Source organism: Equus asinus, chromosome 2 (genome assembly GCF_041296235.1).
Source record: "Equus asinus isolate D_3611 breed Donkey chromosome 2, EquAss-T2T_v2, whole genome shotgun sequence".
Classification (NCBI taxonomy): Eukaryota; Metazoa; Chordata; class Mammalia; order Perissodactyla; family Equidae; genus Equus; species Equus asinus.
In genome coordinates this window covers 100,060,592-100,078,266 of record NC_091791.1, presented here as the reverse complement: position 1 = coordinate 100,078,266, position 17,675 = coordinate 100,060,592, and the positions used below count along the sequence as shown (strand labels likewise).

The 17,675-nt window shown below is 48.5% G+C and overlaps 1 long non-coding RNA gene across 2 annotated transcripts; it reads right to left on the bottom strand.

The window, feature by feature from the left end:
* Positions 1 to 1,905: 1,905 nt before the first annotated feature.
* LOC123281639 (uncharacterized) lies at positions 1,906 to 17,286 on the bottom strand. Of its 2 annotated transcripts, none has more exons than XR_011497172.1 (5): positions 16,968 to 17,286; positions 13,742 to 13,892; positions 6,528 to 12,483; positions 6,132 to 6,261; positions 1,906 to 4,840 (listed from the first exon to the last, which is right to left on the bottom strand). It is a non-coding gene; the product is annotated as an uncharacterized lncRNA (long non-coding RNA). The 2 variants fall into 2 exon arrangements; XR_011497173.1 differs by having other exon boundaries at positions 6,528 to 12,444.
* Between the last annotated feature and the right edge of the window lie 389 nt (positions 17,287 to 17,675).

Below are 17,675 nucleotides of genomic sequence, written 5' to 3'. Positions count from 1 at the left end.
GCAGTTTAGGGGAGCCAGAGGGGTGACCCGTCTGCCTGAGGCAAGCAGTGCAGGTAGAGACGATAGAGACACGAAGGGAGGATGCAGATAGTCGAAGGCCTGACGCCAGGCAGAGACGTCCACGTGATGCCATGGAATGGGGAGGCATCACAGGTGCTTGAGCAGAAGCACGATAGGATTCCAGCCATGTCTTCAGCAGGTGCATCTGGAAGCAGCATGCAGGAAAGTCCTGGCTGAGCCTGTGTGCTCTGCACCAGAGTGGAAGCCAGATCAGTGCAAAATGGGTGACAAATAGATGTGCCAATTGGATGTCAAAGGAAATCAGCCCCTGAAGCAGGTGCCCGTTCTCCATCTCCCCTGCCACCGCCACTCCCAGGCCTCGCCTCTGAATGACTCGCGTCCACTGGGGCAGCAGGTGTCTTGGTGCCTGTCTTGCTCTGGCTGAACAGGGCCAGAGGGGGCGGGCTGCTGTCTCCTGCAGTTTGGTGCCTGGCACTGTGGGCATTGGTTGGCAGGGGTCTCCATCGGTCCCTGTGAGCACCCTCTGCTGGAAGCTTCTGGCCTGGCAAGTGTCTGTGGGCTCTGGGCGCTGGGCTTGGTTAGCTTTCATTTTTTGTTAGAATGATGGGATGTCTTTTGGAGCCCGGGGGATATAAATTACAGCCTGAGGTGTAATGACCTGAGGTTTCATAGAGGACAGAGTTCTCTGTCCCAGAGGCCTCTGGCCCCTCAGGAACCTCCCAAAATGATTGACTTCTCAAGGATTCTGGACTCCCTCCTGCTGCTGCTCAGCATGAGGCTTCAGCCCCCAAACCCATTCTCGGGTAGGGCCAATCAGGCAGAACCCTGGAACTCCTGGTGGCTTACTCGGGAAGCTGCTCCTTAAGAATGAAGACTGCTAGGGGCCAGCCCCATGGCCTAGTGGTTAAGTTCACTCACTCCCACATGCCGCAACTAGAAGGACCTGCAACTAGAATATACAACTATGTACTGGGGGGCTTTGGGGAGAAAAAGAAGAAAAAAAAAGATTGGCAACGGATATTAGCTCAGGTGCCAATCTTTAAGAAAAAAAGAATGGAGAATTCTAGAAATCCGATCTAAAAGCTGGAAACAGATGACCACGACAAGACAGCAGATTCCCGATCCAATAGAAAAAAGACAGTGGCGTCTGCTGTTACAGGATTCTTCCAAGAAGGGCCTCAGCCTCGCACCAGGAACACCTAATGGACTCATGCATTGAGCTGTGGGGTTTCCAATCTTCTTTCCACAGCAAAGCCCTGGAACGCTGCCTAGTGGGCCTTCCTGGCACTGAGACAGCCCTGCAGAGCCCAGGATTCTGGAGCCACAGCTGCAAGCCCGGGCTAATGTCCCTTCCAACCGTGAGAGTCCACTCTGCCAAGCTAAGCCAATCAAATAGCATTAACTGAAGGAAGCCAAGGACATCTGAAGAACAGACTTGCCCTTGGAGGGTGAAGAGTTCGTTTCTGCATTAACCCAGGCTGGATTCAGGGGGCCTTGAGTTTCTGATTTGTTTCTCCTCTTTTGGTAATAAAATAAAACTCATGGAAACTGAAAACGTGCCAGGGACCATCCTAAGTGCTTTAAACATGTTTCTCTTTCAACCCTCACAGTAATACTCCCATCCCCATGAATAAAGGGAAATTGGAAATTTCATAAGTGATCTGCCTGAGGTCTCCCAGCTGGAGGCCAGGATTCAGATTCAGGTCTGTCTGACACCTAAGTCGGCTAGTCTGCCTCCTTTCCTCCACCTGCACCCCTGCCCCATCTAACAGCCCCACCTCAACCACCTCCTCCCCAGGGAACCCAGCGGCCCCCCACCAATTCTGCATTGCTGCCCTCCCCATCCCGTACCCACCACGTCCATCCTCCAGGGAGTGAAACAAACATAGTGTTAAAAGTATTTAATGTGCATTGGAAAATGGCAGGACTCATACCGTAGAATATTTAGGTCATCGGGGCCAAAGAGGATTCTAGAGAGTTTTAAGTGTTTCCACATTCCACACTTCACTTAATCCCCACATCCATCCTGTGAAAGAGACAAGTGTTAATAGCCCCATTTCGCAGAAGGAACACAAGGCTCAGAGAAGCTGTGACCCATCCAAGGTCACACAGTTAAGGGAAGCATCTCAGCCACAACTAAAGGGATGTGAGCTTCCAGATGACGAGGTGCTGGCTAGAACCCAGCTCTTCTGACGCCTGGGCCTGCGCTCCTGCCATCAGCTCACAGAGAGCAGCAGCCTGCATAAAGATCTCCAGACAGCGTCACTCCACAGAGCTCTTCTCCGTAGCACATGCTGTTTTCTCATTATTCCTCCTCTTTTTTCTTCTCTTCCTCTTCTCTCACCATAAATTACATCCCTTGTCTAGGGAATAATTAATTCCACTTAAACAAAGATAACAGCAGCTTCCTTCCTGTGCTCACATAATTATGGACCATCACTTGTGTGGCCAGCGCATGGACACACCCAAGGTGTACCCACCCCTTGTTGAGCTTTGAACAAGGGACCAAGCAGGTCCACGTGTTAGCTCATTGCCTCCTCACGCAAGTCTCTGAGATAAGCTTCCATTTGCCCATTTTACAGATGGGGCAATGGAGGCTCAGAGAGGTCACTTGTGGCTTTTTCAAGGTCATACAACTCATAAGGGACAGAGCCAGACTGGAACCTAAGTAACCTGAAGCTAAAATCACGTTCTTCACCGCGTGGTTCCTACTGCAGAGTAGCCAAACCGTAGCTAGCTTTCGCCTTCTCCATCTTTAGAACCCTTCCAGTTAGCAGGATGCATTAGTGTGCTTATGGGTTAGGCCAGGCTGGGAGATATCTAAGGATAAGAATTATTATTTTTCCCCCCATATATGGAGTACTTACTTCAAGCGTTGTGCTTTACCCCATTTCATCATTCAGTCCCCACAGAGGCTTTGTGAGGTGGGTACTGCCATCCCCATCTTACAGATGGGATCACTGAGCCTCAGGGGGCTCAGTAACTTGCCACCGGCACACAGCTTGTGAGCAGTGAGCTGAGAATTGGACCCAGATCGGGCTGATGCCAAAGCCCTTGCCTTTAACCACCTTTCTCTTCAGCTTACTGCCAGGTTTACTATTCCTCCAAACATGGCATGAATTCTCTCTGCCGCCACAGATGGGCCAAGAGAGGCAGGTCTGGTCAGTCTGGCCATCAGGAGACTCAGAACACCCTGAATTCTCCGCCCCCTTGGTTCTGCCTGAGGCTGGCTGCCTCTCCCTGCAGGAGAACTGCTCCGGGATGCCAGATGACAGCTCGAGTGTCTGCTGGCGCCCTGGGAACATATGTGACTTGCCTATTTGGGGCTACAGAGGAGACTGAAGCTCAGACTGTTTAGAAACAGTTCCTTGTCTTTCAGCAAGACATGTGTGCAGTGTTCATCCTCCAAAGAGGGAGGAGAGGGGAGCATTCAGATCAGCGGTGGGGATCTGTGAGTCGGCCATGGGGCTCACCGATGCAGAAGCAAATGGATGTTAGAGAGAATGAGGGAACCAGTGAGTGCTCTTTTGGTTACTGAGGGACAGAAAACCCAACCCAACTGGTTTAAGCAAAGTGGATTTATTGACTCACAGAGCTGAAACCTCAGGGGTAGCTGGGGCCTCGAGTGCAACCTGATCCGAGGCTCAAAGGATGACTCCAAGTGCCAGCTTCTCAGCTCTCCTCCAAGTTGGCTTCACTTTCCTGTGATTGCAAGATGGCGGCCATAATTCCAAACCTTACACCCTCTCAGGAAAAGGAAAAAGGTAATCCAATAAGTCAAACAACTAATTGAGTTTCACTGACTCTAGCTGGCCTGACTTGGCTCCATAGTGACACGGGGAAAGGTGATGTGTTGATTGCCTGGTCCTAGGCGCATGCCACCCTTGGGAGTGGGTCAACATTCACCTGATTGCATGGACTTAGAGTGACAGAGTGGTAGTGCCCTCAAAGCAATATTGGGATGCATTATAAGAAGCAGGGTCAGTGGGTACTGGATGTCAGAAAGAAAGAGAGAAAGAGAGAGAAAGAGGAAGAGAGACAGACTCATAACAAATACAGACAAAAGAGAGACAGAGAAGAAGGAAGGAAGGAAGGAAAAGGAAGGGAGGGAGGGAGGAAGGGAGGGAGGGAGGGAGGGAAGAAGGAAGGGAAGAAGGAAAGGCAAAATTCCCTTTGGGGTGAACAAATTCACAGATACACAATTTTGTGGTTACGTATGCCCAATAGCTTCTAGACAGGTTATGCTCCAAACCCTCATTTGTAAATCAGTCTCAAACTCAGCACATTTTTACCCACTTGGGGAGAGGTGAGGAAGAATTTTTCATTGTAAAGTTCCCAAGCTAGCCTACAAAATTTTTGTTTAATCCATAATATAGTGGAAACGCTTGGATATTTGCAATGAAAAATAGAAAGCAAAACTTACAATCATGGATGATAGAGAAAAAAGATTTTGGATCTGAAACCTTATCTGTATTTGTTATAAGCGCTGATACTTGAGAGAAAGCAAGTTTAATTAATGAGAATGCGCTAGCAGATGGAGACTCCAGCGGAGGTCTGAAGGGGGCTTCCGCGCATTTCCAAGGGCTCAGGAGGTTGACGGTGGGGCTGCTCTCTGCTGTGCTGAATTTCCCGTCACATGTTACGGTTTTCCTCTCTCCTGATACAGGTGGATCAAGGGGAACACTCCTCTTACATCCTCTTTTTACAGGTGTAGGAGGAGGCTGTGAGTCTTTGCAACTCCACCAGGATTCAAGTCATCTTTGAGCCACAAATGGAATCCAAGGAATGGAGAGGAGGGCAGGAGACGGTCCCACAGCACCTGGGCAAGAAGTGGAAGGGGAGAAGCAGGAGAGGGGCTGGGATGGAGAAGACCTGCCTGACGTGAACGAGAGGCCCGAGGCCCGGCCTGCAGAGGAGTTACCTGCTGGGGGAGCAGGTGAGAGAACTGTCAGGCTCCCCTTATTTATCACAACCAGGAGATGCATGCAAACCCACATTTCTCCAGCAAGCAGCATTTCCCTTCTCAGACCACAAAGAAATATGAGGATAGCAACCAAGCCAAGCCTAGGCCAACCACCGCCCCCTCCATCCCCTCACCCTGTTGGCCAGGGAAGGCAATTCTCTGACATGCACGGTGCTGCTTCCGGTTCCCTGAAGCAGGCCGATTGCAGACACGCCTCCCTCTCCTTTGCCTAAAACACAAACCTGATCTCAGCACTTTGCACGCCTTCAAAACCATTCCAGGTTGCCCAGTGCCTACAGCAGCCTTTCTCCAAGTATACTCCTCAGAACCCTTATTCTTTCCTCCAACAAGTTGAAGAAATCCTCTATGCCATACCCGGTCTTAGAGAATCCCAACTCAAGATGACAAACTAAGGGCTCCAAGCAATCTTCCAGGGAAGGATTTGTTGCACTTTTTTACTCTGTTAATTCCTAACTTTACTTGACATAGAAACCCTTCCCGTGCATTGTCCTTTCACAAACACACTTTGGGAATCACAGGCCTACAAGATAAAGCCCACATACCTTCGCACGGCATCCAAGACCTTCCCCTCTGGCCACAAGCCCCCTTTCCAGCCTCACCCTCCAGGTTCTTCCACAGATGCACCTGCTCCCACTGTACTGACCACACACAAGTGCTTTGCACTTTTATTTCTCTAAATTTTTCTTCATATTATTCCTCTTTCCTTCCCTTTTCCTTTTTCCAAGTAAAATAGCCTTCCCCAGGAGCTCCATTCAGATTATTATTTTATTAACATGAATGACCAACATTTATTGAGCCTTCCAATATGCCGACCCCCACATTCAGCTTCCTCCACTGGGGCCCCCAAGCCTCAGAGCTTGCACAAGATGCCGACAATGAATCCATTGACGTCTACGCTTTGATGCCCCTTCCACTTGGCCCCCACAGCCCCCGTACCAATGAGGCTCCTCTCCCCTCGTGCTTATCCTACACCTCCTCTCCCTGGCTCGGGTCTCCAAATTCCCCCTCAGCACCTCCTTGACTCCTGGAAAAGAGCTTTACAGCATCTAGTTGACAAGAACCATTGAAACCCCCAGGTTCATTCATTCATTCATTCTCTAAATATTTATTGAGCCCTGGGACTCACAGGTTTTAAGGTAGACATGGGGGGCCGGCCCGGTGGCACAGTGGTTAAGTTCTCATGTTCTGCTTCAGCGGCCCAGGGTTCGCTGGTTCAGATCCCGGGTGCAGACATGGCACCGCTTGGCAAAGCCATGCTGTGGTAGGCGTCCCACATATAAAGTAGAGGAAGATGGGCACAGATGTTAGCTCAGGGCCAGTCTTCCTCAGCAAAAAGAGGAGGATTGGCAGCAGATGTTATCTCAGGGCTAATCTTCCTCAAAAAGAAAAAAAAAGGTAGACATGGTCCCCACCCTCCTGGAGCCACAGGCCAGGGAAGACAGACAGGAAACACAGTGAGTAATTGCTAATGCACGAAATGTTGCCAAGAAGTGAGGGGGAGGGGCCTATGGGAGAGACTTACCAGGGACTTAACCTGGTCTGGGGGTCCAGGGAGGGCTTCCTGGAGGAGACAAGGCCCCACAGGAGACGTGGGACAGCCCTGTGAAGGGCCGGGATGGGAGGACTGCGGAGCACTCAGGGACTGCAGTGAGCGCCGCGGGCGAGGGTGGCTCTGGAAGAAGCTGATGAGGAAGAGGCCAGGCCCAGGAGTCTCTTTGAAGACGCAGCTCAGTGCCGAGTCGACTGGCGAGGGTGTGGGTCCTGACTGGGCCACTCGCCTGCTTCGGGGCCTTGGGCCCATTTCTTAACCTCAATGTTTTCATTTCCCTATCTGCAAAATGGGGCATCTTCTCCAAAACCTGCCAAATTTAACAAATGCTTACTACACCCCAGGCATTTTTCTGAGCACTTTACATGATATAAGTAATTTAATTCCTACAGTAACCCTATGAGATAAGGTATTATCCCCATGTAGCAGATGATGAAACTGAGACACTGAATGACCCTGTGGAAGGCGACCCGGCCAGCTGGAAGCGACAGCATCTACTTACTGGGGCTGAGAGAGCTGAAGGCGAGAAAGCATGTAAGGCACTTCACACGGTGCCGGGCACCCAGCTGGGGCTCAACAACTCTTGCTGTGTATTTTGATTCACCCTAAGGGCAATGGGAAGCCATTAAAAGGTTTTAAGTCATTAAAAGGATATTGTTAAAAGAATGGGTCTGAGTGGTCCAGAGCAGATACAGAGAGTAGTTAGAAGGCTGTTACAGGGAGAGAGATGCTGGCAGCTGGACCAGGCCCGGGGAAGTGGGGAGGGCAATGACGACCTGAGAAATCTCTCCACGGTGGAACCAATGAGACTTGGGCGTTCACGGGCGTCGGGGGTGAAAGAGAGGGAGTGCCAGGCATCTGGTTGGCCCTGGATGGACAGTGATGCCATTGACAGGAGCCCAAGGTGGGGACAGGTTTGGCATGGAGACCAGAAGAGGATAAAGAGCTCTGTTTTGGACAAGTGGCATGTAAGGGGAACATACCAGTGGAGATGGCCAGCAGCCGCAGGACACACGAGTTCAAATCTCTGAGCTATTTCGCACTCATGAAAGGTTGTGCCTGACCCACGAGGAGGTCCTAACCCTCGCACAGCCCTTGGAGGGCAGCTCTGTTCTTGTCTTCAACTTAGAAAAGTGAAAACCGAGTTCCGGGAGGCTTTCCAGGGCCAGCAGGTAGCGGGTGGCGCTGGGACCTCAACCCCGGTTGTCCAGATCCAGAAGAAGAAAGCAGAGCCCTCTCCGTCCCACGGCAGCTCCACTGTGTGGGCCCCCACCATGTAAACTTGCATGGGCTCAGGTGCGAACACACACTGGGGGATCCAGGCAGCAAAAGAGAAGGTCCCTGTCCCCAAGGGCTTCCACTCTGTTCCAAGCACTTTCAAACCCCTTCGTGCTCATCAGCCCTGCCCACCTCACGGAAGCCCCAAAGCCAACCTTCCCGGGCTCTGGGGCTCAGTCCCCAGGAAAGGACGCCTGTGTGGGGCACTAGACAAAACACCCGCCCTTTTGTCTGCAGGCTGGGCCGTCCCAGCAGCTCTCTGCAAACTCTTTCTCCCCACCCGGCACCCTGGTGCAGAGAGGGCAGGGAGGTGACGTAGGGGCAGGACAGGACCACCAACCCCGTAGGATGGGATGGGCAGCCAACACCTGCAAAATCTCTAGTCAGGAGGATTCAGGCAAGGCCCCCTTCGGCCACCGCCCCCCACCCCTGCCGTGGGTTCCCCCAAGTTGTCTGTTTCCCCAGACTGAGCTGGTCCCGGGGCACAGAAGGGAGGGTGGAATCCTGACCCTCAGCGCAGCTTTCACTGTGGGATTTGTTTAAAAGGCTGTGAGCGTGGACATCGTCTTGCGGTCTCGCTTTCTAGCATCTTCTCTTCAATGACCTGACGCATGGTATCTTTTGACCATTTATCTATTAGGATTTTACAGTTTACAGAATCATTTATACCAGCCCTTTATATAATTTTTAAAAAGGGCTTTAAAAATATTTAACACAGTCTTTTTGTTTTTGTCGTGACTTTTTCTTTTAAAATTACACAAGTATTACATGAGTATATCCTTGTTGTGAGAAATTAAAATTCATACACTTCAAACAAAGCACATGTTCCCCGTTGCCCCCTCCAAATACTGTCAGTTTGCGTGTCTCCCTCCTGACCTCTTTTTAGGCATTTCCATATAAACACAGTCACACAAAAATATACAGTTTTGTTTTGTGTACATTTTTCTTCTTTATGTGGACATTATATTAACTGTGACTTCCTTTCTTTACTTAACAATATATCTTGAAGATAATTTTTGTTTTCTTAGCATGAAAATGTTTGACTTATTTGCATAATCAAAAATGTTTTCTTCCCTTGATTTCTTCTTTTGGATCTAAGCTTAGAAACTGCTTTCTTCTCCAGGTGTTTGAAAGTGTCTATTTTCTTTTCCTAACAACACTTCTATGGTTTGATATTTTATTATTATTATTATTTAGTTCAGATAGAATGTATTTGTTGCATTATGTGAGGTGAGAGTACAAATTTTTTTTCCTAACTTGCCAGCCACTCAAACCAAATTTTTTTTTTTTTCCTGAGGAAGATTCACCCTGAGCTAACATCTGTGCCCATCTTCCTCTATTTTGTATGTGGGCCGCTGCCAGAGCATGGCTGATGAGTGGTGCTAGGTCCGTGCCCGGGATCCAAACCCACAAACCCAGGCTTCCAAAGCAGAGTGCACCAAATTTAACCACTATGCCATGGGGCCAGCCCCCCAAAATAATTTTTAAATAACCCTTTCATTTCCTGATGATGGTACTTTATTACATGTTAAATTAGTGTGTGTATCGCTGTCTCATTTTGAACTATTTTAATCTATTAAAACACGTTCTAATGTGTTTTATGTCTAGAAGGACTATTCTCTCATCCTTATTCTTATTTTACAAAATTTTCTTTGAAATTTTACCTGTTTATTCTGCTAACTGAATTTTATAATCTTTTTGTAAATGTTTGGGAAAAAATCACGCAGATTTGCATTAATCCTGTAATGTGATTTGACCTCTCCATCTTTACAGCATTTAGCCTTTGCGTCAGGCATACGGTAGGTCTCTGCATATTCAAGTCTTCTCTCATACGCCTTAGGGAAAAAAATTGTAGTTTTCTTCAGGAAAGAAAATGCTATATTCTGGATTAATTTACATAACAGGGGGTTACTTAGGCCTCAAAACTTGAGAAGACACCCACCTCCTCCCCAGGAAAGCCACGTGGACTTGGAACTTTTGGGGACAGTGTTCCTGATATCTTTCTTAAATTCTTCTGCAACTCTTTTATTCATTAAAATCATATTTATTTTAAGTGCCTGCTATGTGCCAGGACCAACTCTGTGCAGCAGGGATGCGGCAGTGAGCAAAACCGTTTTCCAACAATTATCTCAAAAGAAAACGTTTAATTAAAAAAACACAATTATCACAAAATAAAAAGTTTCCTTAAAAAAACAAAACAAAGTTCTCTCTTCTCAGGAAGCTCACATTCTCGTGGGGAGAGAAGAGGGGAGACAAGTAATCGATCAGGTAGACGGCACATCGATGGTACCAAGTGCTGCCGAGGAGAAAGAAAGAGGGCAGGGCCAAGACGAGCGGCTCCGGAGAGCTGGGCAGGGGGCCTTGTCCAAGGGCCGTTTGAGCAGAAACTGAAGGAGGTGGTTTAGAGTTTCTGCTTCTGATTCTGTCAAAGAGAGAAACTTCTCTATTTTTTTTCCAGAAAATTATTTCCGTGAAGTTTTCGAATTTGTCAGCAATTTCACATAATATCCTTGTATACATTTAAAGTCTATTTCTCTTGTCATTTCCACCATTTCACCTTAAGTTCTGTTTGTTTCTGGGTTTTTGTTTTTTTTTTTTTACCATTCATTACATTTGTACATTGTATTATTTAGACTTTGTTTTTACAATGAGAACTACCTCAAGGACATATGTATTAATTCGATTGTTCTTATATTTTCTCATTTATTTTTTTCTGATTCTTTCTTTCCTCATCTTTATTAGGGTTTTTTTTTTAATATTTCTAAATTATTTAATGAATATTTTGTTTGCTTAAGTTTTTCTGGGTTTAATAATAAAATCATTTTAAAAGCTAAATAAATCTTTGAGTAAAGTTTTGCATGCATACTGTTGTTTTCCATAAATGCAGTTCTTTGAGTTATCTTCTAAATTAACATTTTATTCTTGATTTTCTCCTTTATCCTCCAAAGGCTGTTTTGGAGAATTCTAAATAGTTGATTTCTAACATTAATTTCTAGTTTTAGCATAATGTGAACATAAAATGTGGTCCATATGACATCTGTATTTCAAATTTATTGGGATTTTCTTTATGGTGGAAAACATGATCCATTTTTAAAATTATTTGCGGATCCTGGAAAATACGCTGAGTAACGTACAACCCATGCCAACAGCCAATACATCTCCAGGAACTGGGGAAAACAGCAAAATGCGAACAGGAAGTAAGTTTCAAAGAGGAAGTGATTTTGATACAGAAGGGACAAAGAACTGGCTTTTTTTAGAACCGACTGAAGGCCAGGCACTGTGGTGGGCACTTTGCATGTACTGTCCCATTCAATGTGAGGTGGGAGTCTTCAGAGCAGGAAACTGAGGCTGCGAGAGGTTAAGCAACTTCCTGCATTCTGTTCCCCTGCTCAACGCCCCATCCTCCGTGCTGCTGAGCAGGTTCCCACTTTTCTTTCAAGACTCGGTTTAAACATCACAGAAGGCTTCCCAAAGAGAAGACCTGTGTACCCCCTTCTGTTCTTGTATAAGGCATTGCTGGTCTGACATCTGTCACCCTTGGTTGCCTGGGAGACCCCTCAGGGTGGCCGGCACATTGTGGGCTCTCAATCTATGTTTGTTGATGAAGTGAGGAATAAAGGCAAAGGGGTAGGATCGAAAAGAGAATTCGCATCTGAAGATTCTACACGGCAAAGCCATCACCCCATGGCGCTCGGCCCCACCCCAGCCACGCAGGTGATGCCTGAGAGTTGACAAGTAATGCTACTAACATTGATAGCCTGTCCTCTTGCCAGAGTGCTTTCCTATCCACACGGCATTATCCTGCATGCATTATCTCATTTGATCTCCTTGGCCAACATAGGTCGCCCTAAGCCCATTTTCTGGGCGGTAAAGCATTCAGAGACTGAGTCTGGCCAAGGTCAAGAAGCCGGCAAGTCGCCACAGCCAAGAGTTCCTCAGACCCCAGTTAGTCCCGCATTCATACTCGAACCCAGGTCCTTCCTGACACTGAAGCAGACACACACACACACACCTTGCTGCCTTGGTGGAGAGGACTATAAATTCCCCTCCTGTCTTACTCATCATCACAGCTTCACAATGGAGTCTTTCTTTGTCAGACATGTTTAATTAATGCCTTAAAGGAAATTCATGAGTGATCCCTGATGTTACACACTCATTCATCCATCCACACTTATGGACAACAGACACATACTGAGCCCCTGTTCTGAATGCAGCACCAGGTACTGACTGGTCCTGGACACTGTGACCCAGGCAGGGGAGGACAAATTGGAGGGACCTTCAGAGCCACCCTGCCCACAGTCCACCCACTGCTTCCAGGCCCGCCTCCTCCTCCCCCATCCTCACAGTTCCCACCCCACACCTCTTTATCTCCCTTCACAAAAAGCCCCATTCTCTTTTTACACAATACACTGTCACAATAGATAGTCTATTCAGCCCGGAGCCCAAATCATCAGCAACCAGACGCTGGGTTCCTCTTTCCTTCTAGGTCTCTGAACATTTCCAGGGGATAAGAAGTCACTGCGTCCTGTCGCGTAACTTCCTGTCCGCCTGGCTGTTTGTCCTGAGGACTGGAAGCTCCATGCAGGCCTGGCCTGGGTCTTCGCACCACTGACTGTGGAGTGAATGAGAAGCCTGGATCTTGTTCTCTAAACTTAAAAGTTATTGTTTAAAAATAATATAATCATTACAGAAATTTGGCAAATACACCAAGAGACAGAGAGCAAAATAAAAATCACCTATAATTCCAACAAACAGCAATAACTCTTTAACTTGTTTGTATTTCTTTCCAAGTATTTTATATGTATTTTTTTGATAAATATATACGTGTATACAAAGTTAATCAAAAACATAATTCTGAAGCATATACAGTTTTGTATCTCGCTCAGTGTATTACATTTTCCAGGTCATTGAATATTCTTTAAAAACATGATTTTTAATAGTTGGATAGTATTACATCCAATATGCATGCTATAACTTCTTTAGACATTTCCTCATTGTTGAATACTTGGGTTATTTCCTTCCTTCCTCCTCCCGTCTTTTTTTGGTTTGTAATTTTTGCCAAAATAAGTAATACTTTGATCAACATCCTTAACACACATCTTCGTCCACATTGCTGATTCTTTCTCTCGAATAGATTTCCAGATCTAAAGTTATTGAATCAAAGGGTATAAACCTGTAAACTTCTCTTGATCTATTATATCAAATCACCTTCCAGGCTCTGCACTAATTAGACCCCTTCCCCACCACCACCATACCAATATGTGTCATCCTTGTGGCTTTTACGTATTCATTTGTTTTTAACTGTTTGGTGAAGCTGGCAGTTTCCTGTTTATGGTCAATGGCTCATGTTTTTTCAGCTTTTTCTTATTCTTATAATTATGCAAATAAGGCCAGTTAACTTATTGGTCCAAGTCATGATGGGAATAAAGCCGTGCAAATATGCACCCTTGGTGACAACAGAGGTGTGTGTGTTGGGGGGTGGTATTTGATGCACCCTGTCACTCATTACTCCTGGAAAAATAATTCACAAATATCATATGTTCACCCCATCAATCCATGCAGATTTTGCTTTCTTTCAGTTTTCCCCACAAACTGAGTATTCCTAAATTGTTGCCATACTTCTAAGGATTTTGAGCTGCTGCCCAACACTTCTCTGGGACTCCCATCATTAACTTAGTTCTCAGCGACTCTCTGCCAGTTCCAGGTCCCCCTCCCATCTCCCCCTGGGTCCACCTCTACTTTCTGCAGCCCCTTTCAATTCAACCCCAAGGTCCTACACCTTCCATTAGCTGGATTCCAGGTGGCAGGTTCAATACGGAAAATTGAATATTCGATATTGCCAATCCACCGATATTTTTAAAAATGGTTATTTGGTTCTGCCAACAAAAGAAACAGATTTTAATAATCACCTGCTAATCTCCTGGCAGTGACTCTGATGAATATGTCAACTGAAACAGTGAAGAGCTGTGTTTCCTCCCTTCTCTGAGTTTACAAGATTCGTCAGGTCTTCAGAGATGGCAATGAACATTCTGGAAGGTCTGTGGCATGCCTGCATCCTCCCTTAGGGAAATCATGAGGATTAATAAACCTTATAACAACAGACCTCCCTTCCCATCTCAGCTGTAGGGGAGCTCCCAAAACGCCTCCACCTACTGCTTCTGCATCCGAACAGCTGATTTCTCTCTAGTGTGAACCTGGAAATTTCCTTCCTGGGTTTGGGCACATCAGGCTAAATACTGGCCCTGAGTTTAGGCCCTTGCTGGTACCCCTGACATTCACACAGGCTTCGCAGTTTATGACGCACAGTATCACGCATTACACATACTATATTACCTACTTCATTGTTCCCAACAACCCCAGGAGGTGGACATTACTGAAGGTAAAAGGTGTCACAGAAGGAAGTGGGTCACCTGCCCAGACAGGTTCTCACAGGGAGGCAATCTGTGAGAGAAAAAGACAGTGGGGAGGTACGTGCAGGGCACAGTTGCTCTGAAGAAAAGTAGAAAACAGAGATGCAGACAGGAACTCCCAATTGGAAACTCTGGCTGCAAATTCTGGCTCAGTCACTCATAGCTGTGACCCTGGGAAGTTTTTCAACTTTTCTGTGACTCAGTCTCCTTATAGGTAAAATGGGCAGCATAGGACCCCTACCTGGCACAAAGGTAACTGAACACGTATGTCTCTCACAGCAGGTCCATAAAAGGGAACCACCGAAACCTCCCCTGGGTTCAACGATTTGTTTAAACAAATTAAGATACACGCATACCACAGAATAATATCATTCGCTAAGAATGATAATGGGGATGTTTGTAGACAGGGAAATGTATTTGTGACATATTACTGGGCAAAAATGGCTGCCATTCAGTAAGCATAGTGTTATGCCATTTTGTTAATTTGGTAAAAATAATGTATTTACATGTAAAGTCATTCATTTGCTTAACAACATTTACATAGTTTTATTACAATGTGCATTTACATGTAGATGCGTAGCTATAAAGTGTCCAGGGATATGCACCCAAATATAATGTCTCCACGGGGGTTCTTCTTCAGTTCTGCTTAGCTGATTTTCAAATTCTTTCACAATGAACTTGTGTCATAAAGAAATAACAGCAATGTGAAGTGTTTACAATGCAGAACTGGAACACTTGTGTCTACCTGGATCCAGGGGGCATCTCGCTGGTGCCCAGTTCCTCTGCAGGATGCTTGGGGAACGAGGAACCCAAGCAAAAGACTAAGAGCTTTTGACAGATTTAATTCGGGGGCTCTGGAGGAGTCAATAACCCCTTCGCCCCTTCTCTCCCCCACAGCGTGAACTTCTGTGTCTACTTCTCTCCACTGAGCAAACAGAGCCAGCTGCCTCCTCCTAGGGGCCCTCCTGGATTTTATGAGGCCCATTCTCTTCTGATTCCTTTGTTCTTCAGGCAGGCCATAACTCTGCTGATCAGGCCAGGCCTTCATCACCAGTCTCCATATTCCACTCATGTTCCTGAGACACCCTGGCCATCCTGATCAGACGCAGGTGTACCCCAAGCCCAGCCACCCGTTGGGACACAGGGCATCTTAGACGGAATGCTTCCTCCACAGCCAGCTCACTGCATTTCTGGCATGGTGAGTCATTCTGGTTCCAACCCAGAAGATAATCCCATTTCCAGGTGGTAAGGGCACCTCCCAGTCACTCCCCGATTTATAATAATAACAAAGGAAAGCTAAGATGTGTGGGCGCTTATGTACCAGACACTGTGCTGGACCTGCGCTCCTTAAGTCTCACAACAACACTGTGAGTCAGGTGTTTTCATTGCAGTGTTACAGATGAGAAAACTCAGGTCAACCGGCCCAGGGACACACAGCAAGTAAACCTGGACCCTGTCTCTACAGCCCTAGCTCTTCCTATCCCCATTTATCAGTGAGGAAACCAAGTCTAAGTCATCCACGAAGGCTCTCATTAAGGTCATGGGGTTAGCGAACAGGAGGGGCTACCATCTGAACATCTCCCTGATACCCACCCCTCCCCCACTCGTGCCCTGACACTGTCCTCACTCCCCACTCTCCTCCTCGTACTCCACACTGCAGCAAATACTTGTGGCAGTTCTAAGAATCTGTGAGAATGTGTTCTCCTGCCCTGGAGCCTCTAGACAGGCTGCACCTTCCCAGGCATTTGCCTGGCACGGGCTACTTGTCTAGATGTAACCTCCTCCAGGAAGCCATCCCTGACCACTCTAACCCAAGTACCCTCTTAGGTGCTTCCTTGGTCCATCCTTGCATGCATCACACAGCATTGTGGTTGCCTGTCTGCCAGTCTGCAAAGACCAAGCGAGGGCCGTGTATGCTATGGTTGCGTCCTGAGCACCCAGCACGGTGGCGGGCACAGAGCAGGTCCTCAGGAAGTGTGTGTTAAATGAATGCTTGACTATCTGAGCTGTGTTTTGCTTTGTTTGCAGATACAGCTTAGTTGTACTAAGTGGGAGGATATAAAATGACAGAAATGTGGCTTCCCGTATCTACAAAGCGGGGGTAGTGGGTCATCGGGGACTCAGTGCACTGATGTTAACATGGTGTCTTCCTTGCTAAGGCAAAGTTCCAGGCTACTGTTTTCTCACTCCCGGTCAGAAACAAATCACGTTCTGAGTGACTGGAGTCATTGCTCACAAGATCAGGAGCTGGTTGAGGTGGGGTGAGGGGCAGTGGCCTTGGGGCTCCAGTCTCTAAAGACCCAGGCCTCCGCGCTGGGGGGGAGGGGTGAAGAGTGGCAGGTCCCGTCCCGGGAGGCGGCAGTCACTGGGGGGGGGGGGCGGGGGGAGAGACAATGGGGCGCAGCATCTGCTCCTCGCTGGGAGAAGGGACCCTTCAGTGAAAAGCCGGGGAGAGCAGGGAAGTGTGGGAGGAATTGATGAGGAGAAGGGGTGGAGCCAAGGAGATGCAGCCGGGAGGAAGGAAGAGAAGGGGAAGGAAGAGAGGAGGGAGGGGAGAGCATCCAGCCTTTCCTTCCTCTCGATGACCTGGTCCCGAGCTGCGGCCTCCTCTGGCATTGTTTCCTGTGGAACCTCTCGGGGCCTATGACGACCCCACGTTTCTCCCCAGCCCCTGGCAGCAGCCCCAGCCCAAGGGCCAGGCATCCAGCAGGTGCTCAATACTCACTTGGGAAAATGAGAAATGTGGCCAACTTTGCTCTGGGAACTTTTCCCCTGTCTTCTCCCCACTTCTCCGGAGAGGGCAGAGCAGGGCTTGCGAGCACGCCCAGGCGCCCCACGAAGAAGTGACCCCTCGTGGCGGCTCTGCCCGGTTCTGTCCGAGGACTCGGGACGGGCCCAGCGTCGGAGCCGAGAGGCGGCTCGGAGTGGCGGGCGTTCTGGAGGATGGAGGCCGAGGGTCCGGCCTGCCAGGGGGCTGGAGGGCGGCCAGGCTGCGCCCAGCCCCGCGGCCCTGCAAGGAGGCGCCCCCAGCAGTGAGCCCGGGGGGCCAGGCGGGGACCGGGGCGCCCCCGAGGCGCCGAGCCCCTTCCTAGCCGGGCCGCACCCTCGAGCCTGCCGTCCAGGGCTCTGCAAACAGCTGTTGAAGGCTCTCCCGGTCCGGCGCTCTGCGGGGCTGAGCTCCGAGCCCATCTGCCTACTTGAGAAACCCGGCAGCGAGGAGCAGCCCGGCCTCCGGCGCCGGCCCGGGAGGGGCGACCGCGCGGCCCCGCCGCACTTCGGAGGGCCCGGCCCCCACTCGCCGCCGCGCTCGCCAGGGCGCCCGGCTGCCCACGGGCCCAGGCCCCGGGGCCCCTTTGTGCCGGGCCCCCCAGTGCCAGGCGAGGATCTGCCGCTCCCCCTCTCCCCCGCTTCAGTTAATCTTTGTTCCCCTTTT